The sequence below is a fragment of the Taudactylus pleione genome, unplaced genomic scaffold, assembly GCF_031769625.1.
Source record: "Taudactylus pleione unplaced genomic scaffold, aTauple2 ptg001346l, whole genome shotgun sequence".
Classification (NCBI taxonomy): Eukaryota; Metazoa; Chordata; class Amphibia; order Anura; family Myobatrachidae; genus Taudactylus; species Taudactylus pleione.
This window is the reverse complement of record NW_028285746.1, coordinates 841,521-867,874: the sequence shown is the minus strand read 5'-3', so window position 1 is coordinate 867,874 and position 26,354 is coordinate 841,521. Positions and strand designations below refer to the sequence as shown.

Genomic DNA, 26,354 nt, shown 5'->3' with positions numbered 1-26,354 from the left:
CCATAAAGAATTTGATTTGAAGCTGGACCACCAACCTGAGGCACCCCTGCAAGTGTCCCGAGGCACCTCAGGGTGCCGCGGCGCACAGCTTGGGAACCACTGCACTAAGGCATAGCCTCTAGACGACCTCTGAATGTGTCCTGGTATCAGGATTTTTGCAACAGATCCTTTAACTTGTGTAAATTGCGAGGTGGAGCCACTGTGGAATCAAGACTAGTTCCAACACATGCCACAGATGATCCACTGGATGGAGATCAGGTACATTTGTATGACAGGGCAACACCATAAACTCTTCATCAGGTTCCTTAAACCAGTGCTTCCCAAACTGTGCGCTGGGGTGCCTCAGAGGCCAGTGGCCTAAAAAGGCCAGCCAGTGTTATTTGTGTGTAAAATATTTTTTTTGCACAGGTTGGAAGCATGGAGTAAAGCGGAGTAGTGGTGGGGGGGTTGCAATGAGTAGGGGGACAGCTGTCACTGTAAAGAAACTAGCAGTGAATCCTGAAGCTGCCTGTTGCTGAACGGGGTCCTACAACACAGTGCGTTATGGGAGATGAAGTGTCTGAGCTGATGAGCGATGCTGCAGAACGGCGCTGTCTATCACAACTAGAGGTAAGTAACGTGACTGCTCCGTAATTATTTAGGCTTAGAGGTGCCTTGATAAAATGATGGGAACTCTAAGGGTGTCTGGAACTGAGAGTTTGGGAAGCACTGCCTTAAACTATTCTTGAACAATCTTTGTAGTGTAATGTCCTGCTGAAAGAGGCAGTTCAACCCTTCTTGCACTAACCTTGCAACTGGCAACTTCAGACTTGTCTTGTAGTGTCTCTCTCTGTGTTCTAGAGATGACCATCGGTGGTTTTCCATCGATGGTCACCATCAGTGATAACCATTGATGGTACAATAACAATCTATAGTGAATCATTGATGGTTTGCACCACTCAGTCTGTCTGCAGCTTCTGCATTGAGAACTAGTGATACAAGACATGCTTGCCTCCGGGAGGGGGCAGCCAGGTCGGCATAGGGGGCGTGGCTAGGGATATTACCTGCCATTAGAAGTGGAGCGGGGGCGTGGCCATGTGATCGCATCATTTTGGCCCCGTCACCGCTACAAAATGTAGAGATTACCAACATTGTGAAGAAGGGGCAGGACCATGATGGTGTGAATCAGCGTGTGTAGGGGTATGTATGGGAGCTGCAATTGGGTCCGGGAAGGTGATAGATTATCCTGCTTTTCCGGGGGTCCGGGAGCACCATCCGATTTTCATGAGGCTCCCAGCCATTTCAGGAGATTAGGCAAGTATGATACAAGGATCTAAGACAGTTTATCTCAGAGGTACCCAAAATCAGTCTTCAGGGCACCTTAACAGTCCAGGTTTTAAAGATATCCATGCTTGACCACAGGTGAATTAATTAGTACCTCAGTTAGTTTGATTAAACCACCTGTGCTCTACCAGGGATCTCTCTAAAACCTGAACTGTTGGGGTGCCTTGAGGACTGCGTTTGGGAACCTCTGGTTTATCTTATACAGTTTATCAGTGAATAGTAGTAGTTTGATCAAAAGCGTGACAAATGGATAAGAAGTACATTAGGGCTCAGTGCTGCAAACCATTTGATATTAAAGGACAGAGCAGCAGTAGAAAACAATTAAGGAAGATGCTACCATGGATGATTAAAATACAGCCACATGTCAATAGTGATCAAATGATTCATTATAACTGTAGGAAACAAATTAAAAGGGATTCTTTAACTGCTGAGGAAGGACCAAGCACATCAATTGATGAGGAAAGTAACACAGAAGTGGCAACAGGCAGGACTGAATCAGCTTGGCAGCCATTAAATTAAAGTTTAAGCAGTGTGGGATCATCACCCATCATCAAGAGGAAAATAATGATAGAAGAAAACTTGCAAAAAGAAAGCTGTAAAAACTGCAAAAGTTATAAAAAAGGATATATCCCATATTTCAGCTGAGGATCCTGTGCCTGAATTGTTTTCTACTGCTGTTGTGTCCTTTAATATCAAATGGGTTGCATGAGTCTTAATGTACTTTTTATCCATTTGTCATGCTCTTGAGCAAACTACCACTATTCACTGATAAACTGTATTAGGTAAACTGTCTTAATCCCTTCTATCACTAGTTCTCAATGCAGAAGCTGCATCCAGACTGAGAAGAAAACAGTAGAATAGGCCATTGACCATCAATAGTTTACAAATATCGATAGTTCACTAACAATGGTCTTTTTTTTTTCCCCCATCAATGGCAGATAGCCAATTCTTTTCTGCCATTGATGGCAAAGTGGAACCCGATTTTTTTTCTGCTTATGACAGAGCTTAGCCCTGCCCCCCGACTGTCTGCTAAGCCCCGCCCCTGTTTTTTTTTTTATTTGCCCGTGGCTTGCCAGAAACATGGCAGCAGTGGCCATCAAGGGGTGCAAACCATCAATGGTTCACTATAGATTGATATTGTGCCATTGATGGTTATCACTGATTGTGCCATCGATGGCCATCCCTAAAACACAGAGAGAGACACTACAAGAAAAGTCTGCACTTGCAAGTTGCATGGTTAGTGCAAGAAGGGTTGCAATACCGTACTTAATATTTTTTACTCCTGTTCCCAAAGGTTTTCCAAAATGAAACATATAGCAAAGAGATTGTATTTAAGTGTATAACATGCTTTAGGTACAAAAATGTTAAACATACTTTTTTAAATATTCAAGGTCAAAGGTCACATCACGTGACTTTTATATTTAAATATTGTCTTTCAATTTCAAACTATTTATGAAAACTGGTTTCTTAGCTTCAAAACAATAACAAAATGCTAAACTAGAAGCAAAGTTATGATTCGTTTTAGTTAACCTTGCAAGCATAAATTTTAAATTTTTTGTCATATTTTGAATGAACACCATGTATCACATTTACATATGAAAGTTACTTTATGCGGTCTATGATCCTACCAAATGGTAACGAAAATCTGAGATGGTCGGGTTGAAAAGTTACTTTTTTTGTGATGATTTGGCATCATGCCAACCCTCCCTTTTTTTTTTTTACAAACCTCCCACTCACCCGCAAAACTTAATACCCCGCATTCCCCACAGCCCCGTCTGAAATCCGAACTGTGTCTGCGCGAGTCCGGATTTGATAGAAGCCGGGCCCGATAGCATTATTGTAATAGGCCGGCCACGCACCACAGGGTTATGTGGGTAGCGTCGGCCAGCAAGCAGCAGAGCAGAGGACTGAAGGGGATCTAGCTGTAACCCAGAGGTGGAGCCTGAGTTGTCATCACCAGTACAGGCAAAGACGAGACTCAATTGCTCCTGTTTCAGCGGCTTCTCCTTCTCCCCCCTGCCTAAGTAATTATTAGTGTTAAGTGCTCAGGGTGTGTGAGACGGACCTGTGATGTGAGCTGGGACAGATAACCGGGAGGAGCAGAGATGGGGAGGAGGGCAAGAAAGCAGTATCTTATGCTGGCCATACACACTGCAATTATCGGGACGATCCGACTGATATCGGCGGATCGCCGCGATAATTGCAGCGTGTATGCGGGCGACCGAGGGTTAAATATTGCTCGGTCGGGCATGCTGGATTGTCCAGCATGCCCGTCCGATGCGATATTTACCCAGGAAACTGTCGGCCGCATCGGGCAGTGTATGCCCAGCGCGGCCGACAGACAGACATTTCCTGTGTTCCTTCCTACGGAAGGAACAGGGAAATGTCTCCCCCCCCCGAGGGCGGAGCGCGGATGTCGGGCTATACACTGAGATTTCTCTCACAGTGTATGCCAGCGACATCTGCGGCTGGCAGGCAGCCAGATAAAATGTCTGTCGGTCTGACAGACATTTTATCTGGCAGTGTATGCCCAGCATAAGTAATAACAGGAGCCCAGAGCCAGATTAAGGGAGGGAGGAGAGCACAGGTGGTAAGTGCCCCGGGTCCCCAGCCTTTGATTTTCAGATGTAGTAGTGCAAAAGTGCACTGCAAGCTGCAGGAACTGAACAGTGAAGGAAAGAGGGAGTGAGAAGTCGCTGAATGGGTAGGGGGGGCTACATGGCAGGCACTGTGCACTGCAGCAGCATGAGGGAGAGAGGAGCACAACAGTGAGAGTGTACACAGTGTAAGGTTGTAACAGGGAGGGGGGACACTATAATTGTGACTATGTATGCGGAAATGTGTGTGACAGTACAGGACATATGTATATTTGTGTGTGGTAGTATGTATGTCTGTGTCTATTTGTGGAACTTTATGCGTGTGTGTGACTATGTGTGCGACTGTATGTAAGTGTGTGACGGCTCCCTCCTGCACCCCCTATTCAAGTAGCCATTGCTGGTATTGCAATTATCAATCTGCTGGTGCCTATGTTGCACTATTACACCACATTACTACGGAGATCAGCTACCAGCATTCTCCTGCTCCTCCATACTCTTTTTGGGTGGAGCATGACATTCCCCCAGGGTTGCCTACCCTCCCGATTTCAGCAGGAGTCTCCAGATTTCAGCGGGAGTCTCCCGAGTTTGAACTGAGGCTCCTGCTGCCCCGTAAACCCTAGTGGTACTCCCGGATTTCATGTGCACCCGTTAAAATCCGGACTGCCATGCGCAAGTCCGGAGACGCGGGGCGGCATGGCCTGCACGGGAAACGTCACAACACAATGTTAATTAAAGGCCAGACACCGCGGGGTTATGGGTAGCGGTGGCCCCTATCGCTGTGCACAGTTCAGTTGTGTGCCTGGAAGCTGCAGCAGCGGACATGGCATCAGTGGCTTCCCCTACGGTGGGTGTGGCCCTCTTACATGTAAGGTAAAGGGAATTATTAATTAAATTAGTAAACCAACAGATCTGGGGTCCATGGTGTGTTGAGTGTCACAATACACAGGCATGAACTGCACTCTGAAAGGGCACTCAGTGACAGCCATCTATTCCATGGCTGTCGGTGAGTGCCCTCTCTGTGGGCAGGTAATGCCCATGACACTCAGCACTATCTTCCCTTTCTCCTGTCAGCATTTATTTATTTAGGTCTGTGACAATCTAGCAGTGTTTCTCATACAGTAGCCTCACAAGTCTGTATTAGGTCCTGCTATCCTTACAAAAACTAGCTCTGGTGCCATGCTGCTCTTAGAGCTATAGTTTTTACCCGACACGTCTCAGTGACAAAAGACACGCCATTGGTGGAGCTAGACACACCCTTTGGGCATAATACAACACACCCCCTTAGCAGCGTGCCGCGCTTTGCACGGCACACTTGGCTGCCAACTGCAATCTCTCTGAAACTAATTTTCAAAAGTAGGCAAGTATGCCCTAAAGTCACTAACCATCTAATATATCCCTGTCCTTCACATGCACCTTTGTACAAGGTAGTCTAAGGTAATTAGCTTTATATGAGAGTAGCCATATTGTTTTGACTCATGGGTGCAGCAGCTAAATGCATTCTAATCCGGGGAAAAAAAAAAATCTTAAAAATAAAATCTCTCTCAATGCAAGGAAATTTAAGAACTATTAACAATTGAGTATTATCTGCAAATTAAGCATTATTTTTAAGTACCTATAAAATGCCATATACTCTTTTTATATACCTTATATATTTACTCCACAAAATACATAAATGTTGTGCCAGTGATTAATGCCTTAAAAACAGAGTATTAAAAGCCAAATGCGGAATAGCAAAGTCCAATGCAACCATGTTATATTAACCAATAACTGCTTCACAGAGCAATAAATTGATTGCCATGTACAAACATCTGACAATGGGGCAGTGGAGCATGTTGCATATAGCCCAGCAAAGTAACACCTCCTTTAGTGTAAATTAGCTTAACCATTTAACTAATGGATTATTCATTAATTCCAAAATCTCAACATTCAAAAGCATAGATAACACGGAAGAAAAGAAAATACATTTCAGCATGTAATATGCAGTAACTACACAAAGCTGATTTGTGGCCAGAAACCATAAGAGCTTTCAGTGGTAAATCTTTTGTGGTTACTGCTCAGTGGAGGTACCTGAGCACAGTGCGGTCAAATACAGGAAACTGCTGGTTAGACATCAAATATGGTCTTAGTGCTATTTTGAGTGAATAACTTTCAAGTTTAGAATTGCTGTATTTAGTATGTTTAAAAGTACTCTTGGCAAATAGATAATCAGCTTGTTTTTAGCCTTCATTTGTCAGAGAAAGAATATGTTTCCTAGTAGGCCAAGAGCCATATGGTCTGACCTGCCACACATTTTGCTACCTTGGACCCAAATAAATGGATTAAATGAGTAAACAAGTGACTCTAACTTTACTGTATATATAGTGTGTACACTCATCTATATCCCAAAGTCAAAATCTTGTAGTAACCCACAGTATCCCAATATGTGAGCTCAGAGTTCATATGTAGCAAATGTGGGGTTTTTAAAATGTCCAACTTTTTGTATACCTCTTATTTAAAAGTTATTAGTACTATACAGGTTAAAAAGAGTTTCCCTACCCATCATTCCTGGCCTCCGCTAAGGGAAAGCAATAGGCAAGTTCAAATCTATTGATTGGGAATGCTGCTTTCCTTCATTAAATGTAATAGTTTGTTTATCAAGGAAAAAAAAAATTATAGGGATTGTAATTTTTAATATTTGTTTTAATAAAAAGCAGAGAATTGTACAAAAAAAAAAAAAAAAGAAATGCAATTCCCTCGTTATTTATGTTATTAACAGTTGTTAATATAGTGACAGCATATTCCGTTGCATTGGGAACAGAACAGTAATAAAACAAGACTGGGTAATAACTGACAGACACATAGGTAAGAGGGCCCCGCTTATAAGCTTACAATCTATAGGGAAATAGGCATGTGCTAATACTGCATATTGGCCAGATTGCAGAGGTTCTTGGTGAGCTGTGTGATCCAGACACACAGGTATGTTGGCCTGAGGTCAGCAGGATGTGAAAGTGAAGAATGAAAATATGTAAAGTGGACTGTATAGAGGGGATGTAATTGGGTAGGCTAGCTTATGGAGGTCATGTGGGTGGTTCTGGAATTCCATAAGCTTGCCTGAACAAGGAAGTTTTCACACTTGAAGGATTGGAGACTAGAAGTCAGTCTTACGGTGCATGTGAGGGCATTCCCCGAAAAAAGTCCTGTAACCGTGAATAGAAGCAGTTAATGAGTGTGGCTGAGAGATGCAGAAAGGTCAAACTGGGAGATATTTTAAGATAAACGAATAGATGGAGGCAGAGCCATAACTAGACATTTTGGTGCCTTCTGCCAGAAAAAGCATTACTCACCCTTCCATATTTTAAATAGGGACAGCACAAGCCAAATAAGGGGTGTGGCTTCACAATAGTATCCCCAATTCACCTTATGCCGTGTACAGTAGAGCCCCATATTCACCTTACGCCGTACAGTAGAGCCCCATATTCACATTACGCCACACCGTAGAGCCCCATATTCAGATTACGCCACACCGTAGAGCCCCATATTCACATTACGCCACACCGTAGAGCCCCATATTCACATTACGCCACACCGTAGAGCCCCATGTTCACATTACGCCACACAGTAGAGCCCCATGTTCACATTACGCCACACAGTAGAGCCCCATGTTCACATTACGCCACACCGTAGCGCCCCATGTTCACATTACGCCACACCGTAGCGCCCCATGTTCACATTACGCCACACAGTAGAGCCCCATATTCACATTACGCCACACAGTAGAGCCCCATATTCACATTACGCCACACAGTAGAGCCCCATATTCACATTACGACACACAGTAGAGCCCCATATTCACATTACACCACATAGTAGAGCCCCATATTCACATTACGACACATAGTAGAGCCCCATATTCACATTACGCCACACAGTAGAGCCCCATATTCACATTACGACACACAGTAGAGCCCCATATTCACATTACACCATAAAGTAGAGCCCTTTATACACATTACGCCATACAGTAGTGACCCTTACACATTATACTTTAGCATGTTCCCCCTACATGCACCTTTCTCTCATATGCAGCACTCATCCGGCCAATAACTCTGTGACCAAGCTCAGCCTCACACTGACATGGTCAGTAACTGACACAATGTTAGTTTATCTGGATTCTACAGCTTTGTTTGCATGCCCAACAAGCAGCTCCTCACTCGTGACACAGTGACACCCTGCGTGCGTAGGGCGGGCAGCACTGGCTGATGTAAGACTCTGTACCCCGTGCCTCCATGCTGAGGTGTGTGGCTAGGTGACGCTGGGTCCCCCTTTTCCTCCCGGGCCCGATCCTCTTCGGCAAGAAGCACCTGGAATGTTAGTAGCTGCTGCTCAGTGCTTATGGGCTCTGAGTCTTCCCTCAGCTGCCAGTGTGTGGTGGGAGCTTTCTGTGTGGTGCCGGAGTGCTCCCAGTGTGTAGTGGGAGTCTTCTTTACAGTGCCACTGTTTGGCGACATGGTGCTGCCAGTGTTCACTTGGTACGCTCTGTGTAGTTCCAGTGTGTGGTGGGACACTTATGAGCAGTACCAAGGTGAAGCCATTGTGTTTTGGAACCCTTCTGTGTGGGACCAGTGTGGTGGTGGTGGGGCCCTTCTATACAGACCCTTCTGTGTGATGCCATGGTGCTGCAAGTGTTTTGCTGGGACCCTACTGTACAATACCAGTGTTTGCTGAAACAAGTTTGTGCAGTGCCAGGGTGCTGCCAGTGTGTGTTGGAAACTTTCTGTCCAATGCCAGTGAAAGCCCCTAATCCCTTCCTTGCCCCCCAGTACTGCGCCAGCTGCTCTCTACCCTTGACCACTGCCTACCCCCAGCATGGCCTGCCCCTTGCCCCCAGCACTGTCGCAGCTGCTGTCTGCACTTTCCCCCTCCCTATCCCCCAGCACTGCCTGCCCTTACTCCCCTCTACAACCATCTCTACCCCATCTTCTCCCTGCCTTTACCCCAACTGCTGCTTGCCCTTAACACCCTCTACCACAACTGATATCGTCCCCAGCACTGTCCCAATTGCTGCCTGCCATCACCCCCCCCCTCCATAATATGTAATGCGACTCAGAAACAGAGGAGTAGGACCCCAATTTGTCAAAGACTCACACATTTTTTAGTTCATCGCTATCACTGTCTTGGTATACAGATTTCACATTCTCCAGCTAACTTTGTTCGTTTAAATCTCACCCCCCGAATTGACAATTTAAAAACTAAATCTCAGGTTTGGCGAAAACTCCCTTTCAGTCACTGGTCGTGTGAATCTTATCAAAATGATTATTCAGCCAAAATGTTTATATATAATTACAAAACTCCCCAGTGTATATCCCCTTATCTCAGTTAAAATTATTTCTAGTTACAGCTTATAAGACACTTTGCCGGCCTGGAGGGGAGGGCGGCCTAGCGCTGCCTGATCTACACCTTTATTATCTTGCTGCTCAACTGTCTCAGTTGAAGGAATGGGTCGCCCCACTAGATCAAGGGGATCTTCCCTTGGCCCTCCTTGCAAAGGCGGGATTGTTAGCCCATATCTCGCTCCCTCTTTGACCACCGCTACTACAACAGGCCCGATGAGTGTGGCTTGCTGGGGAAAATTTTTTTGGGGAAACTGCGATTGACTCGTTCTCCGCTTTGAAGTAATTACGTTTTTCAGAACGTCGGGGGCTGAAGGGTAGCTCGGCTTGGCGATCATATGGGGTGGTTGCTATTGGACAGTTATGCGCAGTGGAGAAACCCATCTTGATATATGTCCTCTACGTATGGCCTCCCGGCTCATTTTTTCTACAGATACCTTCAGCTCCGACATGCTCTCTGTGCACAGTGGAGGGGGCGGTTCCTGTTTTTTCTGAGACTCCAGTGCGTTTGTGGGTACATACTTTACCCTCTAGAAAATCTGTGTCTATGATGGCTTACTCCTCACTCTTATCTTCATGTAGTGTAGAGGAAATGACTACCCTTAGAACTTGTTGGGATAATGATCTGGGTACTTTGTCTGAAGATGAATGAAAAGCTCTTATAGGTTCTCCTCGGGATGCCACGGCTTGTTTCAGATTTCAGCAGACACAATTATATATTTTGCACAGGGTCTACTGGACCCCGCTAAAGCTTTTCGAGTTTGGTGGCTCTACTAAGTGCACTGCTCCTTCTGCTGATTTCTGGCATCTCCTTTGCTCCTGTCCTCGAGCTGCTCTGTTTTGGACTCGTGTGGTTGATTGTGTACGGAACATGAGTGTCCATGTTCCTTTATTGAACCCTCGTATGTGTTTATTTGGTCTGGATATAGACGAGTACATTTCTATTCCTCTTAAATTATATGTCAATAATCTTTTAACATTAGCTCGGGTGTGCATTGCCCGCACGTGGATGGCCTCTGATCCCCCCCCCCCACCGTCTCATTATGGGTGACTTTAGTCAATCTGACAATATCCCATGACCGCTATATGTACCAAAAACGAAAATGTCAATAGTAAATTTGATAAGGTCTGGTCTCTGTGGCAGGACTCCTGTTATGCTATTCCTTACTGTTAATAATTATGCTTCCTTTATTGTTCTATCTTTATGTCTCAGTCAGCCGATACATTCTGAGTACAAAATTGATATTGTGAATGTTAATTGTATGTGTCTTTCAAAATGTTTTAAATTGTGTTCTTAATAATAAATTCTGTTAGAATGTTGATCCATCATTGTACTAACTTTTATATTTTGTTGTGATGTAATGGCCGTATACTTTATTGTTTATGTAATTTTTTTTTTTTTTCCACTTGTTAAAAGAAATGTAATAAAAATAACGGATTTAAAAAAAAAAAAAAAAAAACACAACAGATGAGTTGATAATTGAGGCGTCAATTTGTACAAAAACTGTGAGATGCTTTGAGAGAAAGGATATCACAGCCTTAGAGATGACACCATGGGGTGATAGAATAAAAGCAATTTGTGATACATTATAATTTATAAATAAAAGACAAAGTCATCAGATATTATTTACGGTACTGTTAGTTCAACTGTTTGTGCAACTATTAAGTTATACACACTTTGTGATTTAAGCACTTCATGTATTAAAACATGCAGCTGACACCTTCACTAAATGTTAAGATATACTATGCCTGATTGCTGCACAGGCTACATTGGAGTCAATTGGTCAGCTGATCAATAGAGATAGATTGCAATTAGGGATGATAACTGCATAGCCTGACTGATCCGATCATTGGTTGGCCATATCAGGCAGTGTAGGCATTGCCGTAGTTGACAGCCCAACATTTACCCTGTTCCTTCACAGGGGAGGAATGGGGAAACCCAGTTATTGTGTGGCCATACACTGAAATATTTCAGTGTGTATGGCCAAGATATCTGCTGGATGCCCCACAACAGCGACCTCCGGCTGGTCTCCACAGCTGGAGGCAAGGACTGCATTCAGACGTGATTGCCCGCTTGCGGGCAATCGCCTTACCAGACATCCCGTTATCCGGCTACAGCCCTGGGTCTCCTAGTGGAGCGCCTAGCCAAGCCCTGCTGGTGCAGTAGGAGCAGTCGCACAGACATCCATTAGGACGCTCAGCACAACTTGCTCAGAAACAAAGTAAAAACTTTAAAATATAAAATAAAAGCTTGAGGCTAACAGCCCCACTGTCCTCAAAGGTGCGACTCTGCCAGCACCAAACAAAAAAACTGTCTGCCTGTGGCTGGGGTATATGTGGTGGAGGGCCAGTGCTTTCTGGGAGCAAAAGCTTTAACTGTTTGGTACACGACCCACTCCAACCAACTATACCCCATGGTGATCCCTGTGGACCCTGAAGACTAATGGTTTTGCCATCGATGGTACAGATCCAATGGTTTTTCCACCATTGATGTAACAGAGCCCCACAATGATTTTTCGCTCTTTTTCCCAGGTGCTGGAATATGGAGCCTAGCTCCACCCCAAAATGTGACCCACAAATCTCTGAATGTCCCGCTGCTCAGTGAGTACTAGCAGGGATGAATATCTGTAGGCGAAACCATAGATGGTTCCCTGACTATGGTTTCTTACCATTGAGTAAAATGGATGTAACCATCGACTGTTAACCCACCAAAGCCATTCCCAATTCACCTCTTCTAGACGTCCAGGCACCTGGGAATGGACAAGGGCTGAGCTTTCTCTGCGGGCAGTCCTCAAGCCCTGGGGGGGGGGGTAACTCTCCCCTCTGTCTACTGGTAACAATATTAAGGGCCTGATTCACTACGGATTGCGGCTGCGTTTACGCACACAGACTGGCTACATCGCAGTACCTAATTTATGCAGGTCACTGCATTCGAACGCACTACCACGCCTGCGTTTTTGCCAGCCACTCACAAGCGGCACTTCCTGTCACTCTGCGATGGGTATGCGTAGCCACTGCGATCGCAGTGGGCAGTTTGTGCACTGCGATGCATACGCAGTATACAACAAGCGGCCCATTGCGTGCGTAATCGCAGCTGTGTACCCTAGTTAATCAGGCACTAAATGTGAAATGCAATTTGCATGAACTTGATTGGTTCCTGGGACAGATGCTGGATCAAACCTGGTTGTATTCTGTGCCAGAACTGTAAGGGCTTGAAAAGTGTGGATCATCTAAACTTCCATGAACATCTGTATCTGTGATATTCCTAGTACCTTTAACTAGGAATAATTGTCATTTTAAACACTTAACTGGCAAGGTCACATGGGATGTAACCACAGTCAGCTAGGCTTTAGCTAACAATCACATCCCATGCGACCGTGCCGCCTTTTATAAAAAGTAAATCTGTTCTGCACATGACCAGAACAGATTTCCACTGGCTCCCGGGCTCCTCAGGAAGTGATGTAGCAGATGACTGCCGACATCACTGCCAGAATTACACATGAGAATGCCTTGCGGACAGTACTATGGAGTGCATGCGCTGAGGACAAAAGTGCGAGGAGGAGAACTTCTGTCCCCCAAAAGCTCTATTTGGCTGATCTCTGCAAGTGCAGAGATTGGCTTCAGCAGGGGAGATCCCCCTGAGAGATACACCACACTGCGCTGCACTCTGCTTGTGGTGGAGAGCAGGGGCGGATTGGGCCACCGTGACGCCGGGCCAGTTCCCGCTGGGCCGGCCCCGTTGTTTAGCGTGTCCGTCTTCTATCACTCCTCCGCCGGGCCGATCGTGTAGCATTAGCTGACAGCACAGCGTTACCAGGAAGGCAAGACGGGGGTGCAGCAGAAGCAGCTCCTCCCATAAGCCTTTGCGGAGCTAGTCAGTCACCACTGACGGCTCCGCCTTGAGGTCCTCCTCCAGCTCCGTCAGACAAGCAGCAGCTGCTGCCAGCATCATCCCCATCCAGGAACAGGAGCTAGCGGGCGCGGCCAGACTACTGTGACAGAGTAAGTAAAGAGCAAACCATCGTGCTGCCTCTGCCTGTATATCTGCCTGCCATGCAGTGGCAAGAAAAAATGTATATATACAGTGTAATATATATATATTATATATATATATATATACATACACAAATATATATATATAGCTAGCTATGTATACAAAACTATACCCATATAGATAGGGCTATATATATATATATATATATATATATATATATATATATATATATATATATAGCAAAGGCTCGGCACTCAACCCTCAGAGTATAGTACTGCGGGTGCCCTCTGCAGAAAATATCGACAATATGGTGGATGGGCAGCAGCACTCCTCAACAAGATACGTTACAAGTTGGGTAATGAACCACTAGGTTACTTCAACGTTTCAATCATACACTATTTTCTTCAGGAAGCAATGAAAAAACAATACAACACTAACCTATATACCACACCACGAGGTGAGACACACCGCGTCTGTCGGAAGCTGTCAGTGACGTCACCTGCGGCACACAGTCCAGCGGGCGTGACGTATGACGTAGCGCTTGCTATGACAACGAAGTACACAAAACATCAGGTCCGTGCCACCACCACCAATGTACAAGAAATATACATGAAAAGAAAATATATGTAGTAGTAATAATAGAAATATCAGCGATCTAGCAGGGAAGCAGCCAGTAAGGACACAAGATCAGTATATGCACAAATATAGATGTCAGTGGGGACATAAAAATGGGAAGTAGAGTACATAATCAAATAAAGCAAGCCAGAGGTAACATCTCGTTAAGACCATGAGGTTGAACAGTATTTAAAAGGTGTATCCACCTAGTTTCTGTCTGTAACAAGATCTTAGACCTGTTGCCACCTCTAATATTCTCAGGAACATGGTCAATCATTTTGTAACGTATAGTAGACAGACCATGTCTATGCTCCCTAAAGTGGTGTGCTACCGGTTGTTCGTTGTCGCTACCACCTAAGGCCAGCCTAATGGCCGATCTATGAAGAGCCATTCTTTCACGAAATTGGCGAGTGGTCTTGCCAATGTATAAAAGCCCACATGGACATCGAATATAGTATATAACGAACTGGCTGGTGCAGGTCAGTATATGATTAATTTTGTACCTAAAACCTGTGTGCGGATGTACGAAACTGTCACCTGTTTCCATAAAGCTGCAGGTCGTGCAGCCAAGGCACTTATAGTTACCAGGTTTTTTGGATAAAAAATGGGTTTTGGTGATTTTACTGAAGCCAGTAATATCATTATGCACCAGCCAGTCAAGAACATTTTTACCTCGTTTGTAACAAGGCAGAAGGGCAGTGTTTTTCAGAGACGAACATTGGTGGTGGTGGCACGGACCTGATGTTTTGTGTACTCCGTTGTCATAGCAAGCGCTACGTCATACGTCGCGCCCGCTGGACTGTGTGCCGCAGGTGACATCACTGACAGCTTCCGACAGACGCGGTGTGTCTCACTCGTGGTGTGGTATATAGGTAAGTGTTGTATTGTTTTTTCATTGCTTCCTGAAGAAAATCGTGTATGATTGAAACGTTGAAGTAAACTAGAGGTTCATTACCCAACTTGTAACGTATCTTATTGAGGAGTGCCGCTGCCCATCCACCAGATTATATATATACATACACACACATTTATATATAAATAACTATATATAAGTATATTTATATGGGTTAGGTACGGGATCCCGGTGCTCGGGAACCTGGCAATGAAAAACCCAACACTGGCCTCCCGATAGGGTTAGGATACCAACACCTGTTAGAATACCTACCAACCCTCCTCCTACCCCTGTCCCTTCCTTCCGCTGCCTAAATCTAACCCTCCTCTGTAGTGCCTAAACATAATCCCCCCCCCGACCTCCCCCGCTCCCTAAACCTAACCTTCCCGCCTAGAATGTAACCCTCCCTCTAACCCCACTATCATCTTCGGGTTGTCAGCGCCGAGATTCTAAGGGCCAGCGTCCCACTTGCCGAGATTATGTCCGGATCACATATATATTATATATATATATATATATATATATATATATATATACACACACACACACACACACACATATACACACACACACACATACATACTGTATATATACACATATACATATTATATATGTATATTTATAGAGCAGGTGGATGGGCGGCACTCAGAACTTCACAGGAGACGAACATAATGTGTCATGACATATTCAAATTAATCTTTTATGAGGTCCGATGAGTGCCTTTTCTGTAGATAACTGTTTAATAACTGATATATATGTATATATGCATATACACCATGGTCATCTGGCAGCGCTCGGAGACTTGTGTATAAGTTAAGTTGCTTTTATTGATCCAACTTTTCGGGTATTATCCCGTCATCAGGGAAGCAGAGCAAGTGGTTACCTGATGTCACTTACGCTTTAGGTTCATGTCTTTAGAGGAGGTCTACTCTTGGGAGTGCGTTTCCACTCTGCTATACGCATGCCTTGGTGCGTTCAACCACCCAAGGCGTGTGTTTAGCAGATCGCAACTGCACACCCAACAGTGGCATATCTATCTTATAAAATGGCCCCTGTTATGACAAAATAGGGTGGCACAGTTATAAAATAAGAGAAAAAGATAGTTCAGAATAGGCTGTTTAATTTGAATTCTTTTTAACAAGCATATAACTAGCAAACAGTGTAAGTGAATAAAATACATTACATGTTTCTAAAATGTGTATGTCTGTCAGTGAGGCGGTGATGTGCCGCCTTTCAGTGAGGCGGTGATGTGCCGCCTTTCAGTGAGGCGGTGATGTGCCGCCTTTCAGTGAGGCGGTGATGTGCCGCCTTTCAGTGAGGCGGTGATGTGCCGCCTTTCAGTGAGGCGGTGATGTGCCGCCTTTCAGTGAGGCGGTGATGTGCCGCCTTTCAGTGAGGCGGTGATGTGCCGCCTTCAAAAAAAAATAATAAAAAATGATTTATTTTTAAATAACAAATTTGACTCGAACATTGTCAGTTAAGTGGTTAAAGAGGGCACGATTCAATTAAACGTGAAGCGAATAGCGCCAGGAAGGAGCTCCCGAAGCCATTTAATGCTGCGCGAAGATAGGTCGGAGAAGGCTCATTCTCCCAGGGTGTTTAGGCGTGAGAACGAACATTCTCTGACTAAACTTCCCGGCGCTAAGGGCCGAAAACAGCATCGCCTGGGCTTTGTCGGATTTCTGCTCGCATTCCCGGAGGGATGCGAGAAGAAATTCTTAGTCGGGCTTAGCAGCGCAATTGAATTGAATAGCTCCGGGAGCTGATTCCCAGACACACTATTGGCGCTAATAAACTATAAAAATATATCTATCTTATTTCAAGACATCTGCTTGTACCCTGTGATTACCAGATAAGAACCAAAAGCTTCTCTGTTCTCTGGCTGACCTGAGGTGTCTCCAAGCTCAGCACCCTGCCCGCTACCAAGTGCAGTACTGGCCCAAAGTAAACTACAAGTGGGGAATTGACCGACACCAACCAGAAGGTGTTGCAGCAATGAGACCACACATACCCAGGAGCAATCCAGAGTGGAGCCTGGTGGATGCAGCGAGTAAACCTCCAATGAGCTAGTAGGTACAGACAGTAACAGGAGGTTAGTGACAGCAAGATAGATTAATATACCCAAAGTGTGGCAAAGTAAGTTCAGTCGGCTTACTCTGGAATAGTAACCCCCCCCCCCACACCTTAATATGTACAGTCTGGCAATGTAAGATTACACGATAACATTGGGTATAAAAAAAAATTGTTAAGGTTTTGATATGTTTGGAAACAAGACTGGATGGTAGGATTATACCATGTGAAGTTTTGGCAGTACTTTGACAAGGGCCAGATTAGAACATTTTGATGCAGATGAAGTATTGTACTGAAATGTGTTGTCAAGCAAGGGAGACAAAGGGGAGAATTCAATTATTTGGGACGCGTCCGTCTAAAGTGACCAGGAGCTATTCAATGGTGTTCACTTAACGCCGATTTCTGTTCGCACCCTCCTGAGGTGCGAGCAGAAATCCGGAATAAGTAGGGCCTTTGGGTACCTTAACTGTCACTTTAGATAGAAGCCGCCGCTTAACAGCTAATCCCATGCATTTTGGGTTCGAAATCCATGATAAGTGACGGGAGCCCAAAAAACAATTGAATAGCTCCAGTCACTTTAGATGGGAGCTGTGGACGCAATCAAACAAATTAAATTCCCCCCTTAGAACAGGATTAAAAAGAAGATGTAAAATAATTGAATAAGGAGTTTAACAAAACACTTCATCTCTCCCATTTCTAATGCTAACCACACAGAAGTTGAATGAATGACAGGATTACTGTTCAATTTTGGGCAACAAATAAGACATCAGTCACTTATTACAGTCAGAAGATGAGTGCAATCAGAACAGCAGTGTTTCTGACCGTATTTTACAACACAGGAATTACGGTCACTTTCAGCATACGCATGCTGTGATATTGGGCCAACTGCCAATATAAGCTGCAATGTCGCAGTGTATGAGGACACTAAATTGCACTATTTTTATCAACACAGCGCACCACTGTGCTGAAAAACAGATGCAGTGGTTTATTATTCTCTGACAATGGGGAATGCCAAGTACATAGCTACAATACTTCAAATTATGCAGAAACTGCAATTTCTACATAATTTTATGTAAAAAATAAATAAAAAAAAGCAGCTTGATACATAGGCCCCTAAATACAATATATGAAATAGCATAAGGCTGTCCCAAGGACTTCAATCAATTCAATATAGTACGCATAGTTGTTCAGTCCAATAATAAGCAGAGTACACACATTCAGATCTACTCTGTAGATCAGATAAACGCTCTAAACATAAAATCCCAACCTACCAAATAAACGAAAGCAGGAGCACTTGCAGCTATTTATACCCCTTTCACACTGCCATCATGTAACCCGGGTTATTGCACATGAGCGTGCAGCAACCTAGGTTGCTGTGCAGTGTGTAAGGGGCCAGTTGAAATAACCTGGGTCGAGCGACCCGGCATTTCAACCTGGGTAACGAGCAGGGTTGAACACTAGTTCAACCAGGGTCGCGGTGCAGTGTGAACGGGTAACCCGGGTCAAGGCGACGCAGGTCCTGTTCACTGCATAGGGAGAGCCGGCACTCGGAGATGATCTCCTCTTCAAGTGCTGGCTCAGCATCGATGACGGTGACGTCATCGACCCGGCATTAGTGCCGGGTCGGGCCACCAGTCTGAGAGGGATCTTAGGCGAGTCGCACCCGGTATCGACACATGCACAAATACCGGGTGCATACTGGCTAACGCTCCTCCATACTGCTATACAATTCCTGCCCCACACTGGATCCTCTGACAAATAGATGTTCCAAGTTTGTTCGTATGTGTACGGTTAAGGTCATTGTTTTATCTATAACAACAGTACATTAGGATGCACAAGTTTTATGCAGTAGGTCTACATTCAATAAACCACAAAGATCCCAGTATCATAAACATCCTTTAGACGTGTGTGTTGAAGCTCTAAAACTCAAAACTATTCAGTTTTCCTTCGACTGTACTTCCTTGTATAATGGTTAAATAAGGAAGCGAATATTCTGTATTCCACAATACTGCAGACAGAAAAAACGTGAAATTGCTACATTTATGAAGTAAAAGAGGAACCACAGTTGTACTTTGTGAGAGGAGCTAAAACAGCAGTGCAAATGTACTGACATGCCCCTTTTCTCAGAGCTTACATCCTTATCGATGCAATAATGGAATCTTATTAATGTATTAATAAGTCACCAGAGAGGCATTAAAATAACCCCCCTTGCAATCTGTGTTGCTATTATTGCATCAACCTAATACTGATGGGATACAATGACTCCCAGTGGGCTAACTGTGCATGTGAGAGTGCAGTCATAATGACACATAACCACACATGCGCAAAGATGTCAGGAGGCTGCGGCGAGACTGGTAGATAACGCATAGCACCATAATCAGATGCGATACAAACAGAACCCACCAGAAAGGTGAGTTACCATAAAACCTCTCCAGTGACGCTCTTTAATACATCTCAGTGCTAAAACATCCTGCATCTGTGTTATTAACAGATGCTGAAGACATCACTAGAGGCCTTACATGTAGCTGTGCAGAATGTGTTCAGTTCACATGAAGAACAAAACTACCTAGCAAAATAGAAATGTTTAATATGTAAAGGCTCCAGGCAACAAAAAGAATATGTAACACTAAAGGTGCCTATCCATTAGCAGCTAAAATGAACGATTGAACGATATATCGTTTAATTGTCCATTATATCTGCTAATGGATAGGCACTGAGCGATAACTGATGCGCACTCCCGCGGACGATATATCGCATCTATCATCTCTCCAACATGTTGGTCAATTATCACATATCGCTGCCAGATATTAGAAATATCGTGCAGTTTATATGCGGTAAACGACGAACGATATTAACAGCAGCTACAGATCGCTGCAGAGAAAATAATCCACTCGCTGAATAATGTCGAGCGATATCGTTCATCGTTTGCCAAAATCTGTCAAGTACGTGACAGATATCGTTCAGCACAGCCACCGGAGTTTTCAAGGGATATCTTTTGTCTTTCATCGCTCAGAAATACATCTGCTAATGGATAGGCCCCTTTAAGGTGCATACACACGTAACGATTTAATTATAACGACGTCGTTATAGTTCACTTGTTGAAAAAATGTTCTGTTTGAGTTATAATGATGAACAATTATCGTTCATGCGCGTTCCCGTTTGTAGTTTATTCTGACTGACCAACTGATCGATTTTCATTAAGGGAAGTTACAAAAATCGTTTGTAGTTCAAATCTGACAGAAAATCTGACAGAAAATCATTGGTAACAAAATCGTTGTGTGTGTATGCAGCTTTAAACAGAGTACAAACTAGACGATTTTTTAAGCGATTTGCCCGATTCCGATGGATAAAACAACAAATCCTCAAAATCGTCCACAGTGTACCCACTATGTCAGGTCGGCCCCTCATGCAGCCCAACCTGACGATTCGGCTGACAACCGCAAGGAGCAGGATGCGGCAGGGGCCGACATATCGGGCGGAAGAGCACCGGATCGTCTAGCTGGAGGTCGACAGTTGCATCGCTGGGTACACACAGTTTAGTGTGTACCCAGCTTTATACATACTTTCTCACAGATTGTTCAAGCTAAGGGGCCTATGTATCAAGCTTCTGCATCATTTTATCTATTGTAGCTATGTACTAATGCACATTGCATGAGATTTCACAGAAATCTCTGGCAAAGTGCTAATTAGCACTGAAGATCGCAGCCCCCATTATCATCAATGGGGACTACTATCTGACCCCTATGTATCAAACTCCAAAACTTAAAGCTTTTCAGAGTTTGTCCCGCAGATGGTGTAAACTACTGTAATCCTATGAAGGCTCCAGGAGCAGAAGAGATCTTTCGATCTCGCCCAGCTCCCGGCCGGCTCCAGAAGCTTACACTGTGCGCATGGGCAAGTGTCAGCTTCCACAGGGGAAGTCTTTCACAAAGTGAAACGTCTATAATTTGCCTGGGATAGAACTCGCAGGGACAGCAAATACAGCAACTGCTGTCCCTACAAGTTCCCCTTTGTACATAGCAGGGATATTTTCATTAAAAATGCAATATAGATACTGAATAACCATGGCAGTGCTGTAATTATCTGTACATAGACCCCTACGGTATTGTAAACACCAACATCCATGTGTGCATTTGTAGATTTTTGGAATTAAATTGTAACTTCATCTGAGCAGAGATTAATGTAGACAGAGAACATGAACTGGCTACACAAGCTGGTGCTAAACATAAAGGATAATACTGTTGCTCCTTGAACATCTGCACAATCCAGTTAAGATATCGTATAAGTAGCTCACTACTGATGCTATATACACACACACATACACACACGTGGTATCTATGATGAATAATGGTTGATCATATAAGGGCCAATAAAACATTTCACAAGCACAGCAAATACATTTTAGTGCAACCTATTCACAATGATAAAATGACCTAAACAGATTACCATCCTCCATGTAGCTGTGTGACAGCTCCCACAGCCCAATGTGGGAGGAAGATTAAACACCACAGTGATAATGATACATAGAAGTACACTCACACCTGGCAGCCCCCCTCCCTACACCCAGTGTGTGTACATTGTGTTTGGAGAGAGGAGACACTGATTGCACATGCCTCTCACCCTGTGTATGTGGAAGTGACCCGGCGGACCTACGAGCATTGACTGGTCTCCTACCCGGTGCGTTGTCAGCTCCTGTCCCGCTCACACACAGCGCCCGCAGGCCAGGCCTCCTCCTCTGGTGGGCAGCGACCGGAGCGGGGGCTGTACGGACTCTTTATTCTACTTTCTACCCACCAGATACTACGAGGCCGAAACTTCCTAGCGATAGGGAGGAAACACCCTTCCTCCCAGCCACAGGACGGAGAGGGGCGGGCAGCACGAGCTCCTCCTAATCCTGGCCTAAAGACACTCCTCCTCCCTACCGCTCATCACCACTCTCCGCCTCTTCCTATAGAAATCTTATCTTATTATCCACCAGGATGCAGTACAGTTACAGTACAATAGTGTATCACTGTGTGTGTTACCGACCGTGTCCATGTACAGCAGCAGGGACAGAACCTGCACGGTGTGTGTAGGGGGAGCTGTAATGCTGGGAAACGCGCTGGGGCACTCTAGCGCCTGGATACTGCACAGGTCGTATAGTGACGTATATATGGGACAAGGGGCAAATGTATTAAGAAGTGATAATAACCCTTTTCATTTAATTTTTTGCATTATCGACAAAGTTAATACTAAAATGGCAGACGTGGAGAAATCTCCAACGGCACCTTCGGCTTCTACTAAAAACGCCACTGGCTGTGAAGCGCAATGGCTATCATACTGGTATAATGGGGTCTATTCATGTAGCAGTGAAAATCCCTTTATCAGTGATAACAGGACTTTTCACTGCTAAGTGCTTCTTCCCATTCACAGATGAAGTTACCGTGGTGGAGAAATCTCACATTTCTACTTCAGGGTCCATAGGGTATCCACAGGATACCTTGGGGTATAGGTGTGACGTCAGTCGCAGGGCACCAAAGAGTTAAGCTTTCAGCCTCCCAGGATGCACTAGGTCCCCCTCCTATACCCCGCCCCCGGGCCAAGGCACCTCAGTTTAGTTTGGTGCCCGGCCGGAGTCAGGTGCACCTGTTGGAGTGGGGGCTAGAAGAGCCCCTGAAGCTTTTTCTTCATGCAGCTGTGGCTGCACATCTGGATGAACAGCATGGACAGTCAGTCCTGACGTCCATGCTGTCTTCCCTACACCCCGCCGGTACCAGAACGCCGGTACTGATCCGGGGATGCTGGTGGGCGTCTGGGGTCACAGCTAGCGGTGACCCCAGATGCTCCGGACCATGGCCGGATTCAAGGGGGACAGAGGTAAGCAGCGGGGTCCCGCGGTGGGTCCCCGCTGATCACATGGTCCTAAGTCCCCAGGCAGGGGGCTCCCTGGGGACTGGCTGCAGCGTGGAGCCAGGCGACCAACCTGCGCTTCCACTACCCCCTGGGACAGCGGACCGCAGCAGAGCGGTAGCGCTGCGGCGTCCCAGGGGTTAAATGCATGCCAGGGGAGCGCGCCTTCCCTGTCTCACAGCCGGTGCCTCCCCCGCTGCACACAGCCCTCTCTGCACTGTGCTGACTGGTCCTGTGTCAGCGCTCCTCCCCCAGGCCAGCTTCTCTCTGCTCCTCGGCGGCCATCTTCTCTGCAACGCATGGTGAACGCTGCTGGAAGTCTGGAAGGAAGCATCGTGGTCTGGGTCCCCCCGCATACCTCTCCTCCGCTGTGGCTCAGGTCTGTGTATGCAGCGCTGTGTCCTACCAGGCCCTGTGTCTGTGTAGTTGAGTGATCAGCGCTGTTAGTGCAGGAATTGTTATTTCTCTGCATTGTATGTGACTGTGCTAGCGCTGCCTGTAACTTTTCTTCTCTAAACTGTCAGCTTTATTACTGTCCCTGTTCTTTCTGCTAAAGCCCTTGCGGTGCGGTGCTGCAGGGTGATCTCTCGCCTATTTAATACTTAATTGGTGAGAGAGGTCACATACGTGGTGCCATCATGTCTGAAAGTGATTTTCCCCTCCGGCTACAGTGTACCACGTGCAAAGTACCGTTAGCGGAGGGGGAGGGTAGCGCGGAGGGCCTTTGCCGGCAGTGTTTGTCCATGGCGCGGCCTATTACGGTTACAGCACCGGTACAGGAGCCGCCCTGGGCTTGTTTCGCTCAGGCGTTAACAGCTTTAGTGGGCCAGTTAGCTCCGCAGCCCGTGTTTACTCCGATGGGTTTGTCCCAGCAGTCTGTGGTGTCGTCACCCATGCAGGGGTTCCCACGACAATTGGTGGTACCCCACAGTCTCCCTATTTCCCCGCTCCCGGGTTCTCAGGAGCCAGCGTGGGTTAACTCCCTGACGAGTTCTGTACAGCACTTGTCGGATGTGTTGCAAGGGGAGTCTGTGATGCGGCCTCATAAAAGGCCGGTGGCGTCTCTGTCCGCTCCTTATGAGGATGACGAAGGGACGTCTGATGATGGGGAGATTCTGGATCCTTACGATCAGGAACCTTTCCATACTAAGGACGCTGATGCTAAGTCCAAAGTATATATTCCTGGACTTATTCGGGCGGTCCGCACAGCCTTGGTGATTGAGGACGAAGTTCCCCCAGCGGCTAAATCTAAGTATGCCTTTTTCAAAGATGTGAAGGGCGATGCCACAGTCTTTCCTCTTTCGGGTCAGTTGGTGGACCATTTAGAGGAGGCGTGGAAACAACCTGGCAAAAGATACCAGCCGCAGAGACGCCTGGCGGTGGCTTATCCGTTCGCGGATAATTATTTTGCTAAGTGTGAATCCCCTCCACAGGTGGATTCTCACGTGACCCGTCTTGTCCGTAGTGCCACATTGCCGATGCCATCCATGTCCTCCCTTAAGGATGCTACGGACCGCAAGGTAGAAATCTGCCTGAAGTCCGCTTATTCCCTTGCAGGGGGGGCAGCACGGCCGGCTATGGCCATTTGCTGGGTTGCCAGAGCGATGGAGCGCTGGGCGGATTCATTAGAGGCTTCTTTAGAATCCGACTGTCCGGCCGAACAGGCGGAGTTGATAGGCAATCTCCGTGATTCGGCCACCTACATCAACGAGGCGGCTCTAGACATTAGTACTCTGGTGTCTAGAATTTCTTCAGCAGCGGTAGCTGCTCGTCGCACCTTGTGGCTGCGATCCTGGAAGGCGGACGCAGATCCAAGAAAGGTCTGGAAGCGTTGCCATTTACCGGAGAAGTTCTCTTCGGTCCGGATCTGGATAAGATTGTGGCCACGCTGGCGGCAGCCAAATCTGCTTGTCTCCCGTCGGCCGCTGCTCCTTCTGGTTCTGGACCATCGTCCTTTCGGTCATCTAGGGCCCAGGGCAGGCCCAAACCACAGTCGTTTCCTCGACAGGCTGGCCCTAAGAAATCGGTCAAGCCCCGGAAACAGGCATGGAGTACCAGACGTCCGGCCCCCAAGCCAGATGACAAGCCTGCGGCCTGACGGTCCGGGTCTCCCCTTGGGGGATCCCAGGGTGGGAGGCCGCCTGCTGCAGTTCTCCCGGTGTTGGTCGTTCACTACGACAGACACTTGGGTTCTGGAGGTGGTCTCTCACGGGTACGCCCTCTCCTTCCGGCACAGACCCCCGGCTCGATTCTTCACCACGGGTCTACCATCAGACCGGAACAAGGCTACAGAGCTGCGGAAGGTATTGCACACTATGCTCCAGGCTGGAGTTATAGTGCCTGTTCCATTCTCCCAGAGGGGCCAGGGTTTCTATTCAAATCTATTTTTGGTACAGAAACCCAATGGGTCATATCGTCCGATTCTTAACCTCAAAGCACTCAACAAGTCTTTGCGGGTCCCGAAGTTTCGGATGGAGACCCTACGGTCCATCATTCTGGCGCTGGAACCTGGGGCCTACATGGTGTCATTGGACATACAGGACGCTATGGCGGTCATGGCGGCTTCTCTGCGGCTGCAAGGAGTCCGCATGTTGCCGTACTTGGACGACCTGTTATTGGTGGCAGGATCTCCAGAGCTCCTGTTACACCACTTGGACCTGACCATTGCACTGCTGCAACGGCACGGCTGGCTAATCAACTGGCAGAAGTCCACTCTAATCCCGTCTCGGAGGATTCTGCATCTTGGAGCCTTATTGGACTCGGGACAGCAAAGGATCTTCGTGACGGAGGACAAGATCTCTGCTTTACAGTCAAGGGTGCGCAGTTGTCTGCACAGCCACGGGTGTCCTTACACTCGGCGATGAGGTTACTGGGCTCCATGGTGTCGGTGTTCGACATGGTGGAATACGCCCAGTTTCACTCCAGACCTCTGCAGCACCTGATCCTGTCCAAGTGGAACGGGCTGCCTCAGTCTCTGAAGTCCCAGACGATTGTGCTCACCCCGGAGGTTCGCCTGTCCCTTGCGTGGTGGTTAAAGACGACCCACCTCAACAAGGGACGTCCGTTCTGGGTTCCAAATTGGGTCCTGTTGACAACGGACGCCAGTCTTCGGGGCTGGGGAGCAGTTTCGGGTCCACACTTGTTCCAGGGCAGGTGGACACCGACAGAAGCGGAGCTTCCAATAAATATCTTGGAACTCCGTGCGGTCTTCAATGCTCTCCTGCAGGCACAGCGGTTTCTCCAGGGTCACCCGGTGCAGGTCCAGTCGGACAATGCTACCACCGTGGCCTACATAAACAGGCAAGGAGGAACTCGCAGTCGGGCGGCTCTCGTAGAGGTCTCTCGGATCCTGGTTTGGGCGGAGCGCAATCTTCCGGCCATATCAGCGGTCTTCATCCCGGGAGTGCTAAATTGGGAGGCGGACTTTCTAAGTCGCCAGGACGTTCATCCAGGGGAATGGTCCCTGCACCCGGACGTTTTTCAACTACTGGTGGACAGGTGGGGTCTTCCAGAAATCGACCTCATGGCGTCCCGGCACAACAACAAGTTGCCGGTGTACGGGTCTCGCACAAGAGACGAAGGGGCGTCTCTGGTGGATGCTCTGT

General features: G+C 46.5%; 1 protein-coding gene across 3 annotated transcripts in view; it reads right to left on the bottom strand.

Annotated features, from left to right (window-relative positions):
* Window positions 1–21,774, bottom strand: part of LOC148443038 (cytoplasmic FMR1-interacting protein 1) — a 116,256-nt gene extending 94,482 nt beyond the window's left edge. Inside the window, exon 1 of one of the 3 annotated variants that reach the window (XM_088463344.1) lies at window positions 21,481–21,774. The gene's annotated coding sequence lies outside the window, so the exon portion shown is untranslated. The remainder of the gene's footprint in view (window positions 1–21,480) is intronic. The other 2 variants (XM_088463345.1, XM_088463342.1) reach the window with 2 other exon arrangements.
* Window positions 21,775–26,354: the final 4,580 nt, after the last annotated feature.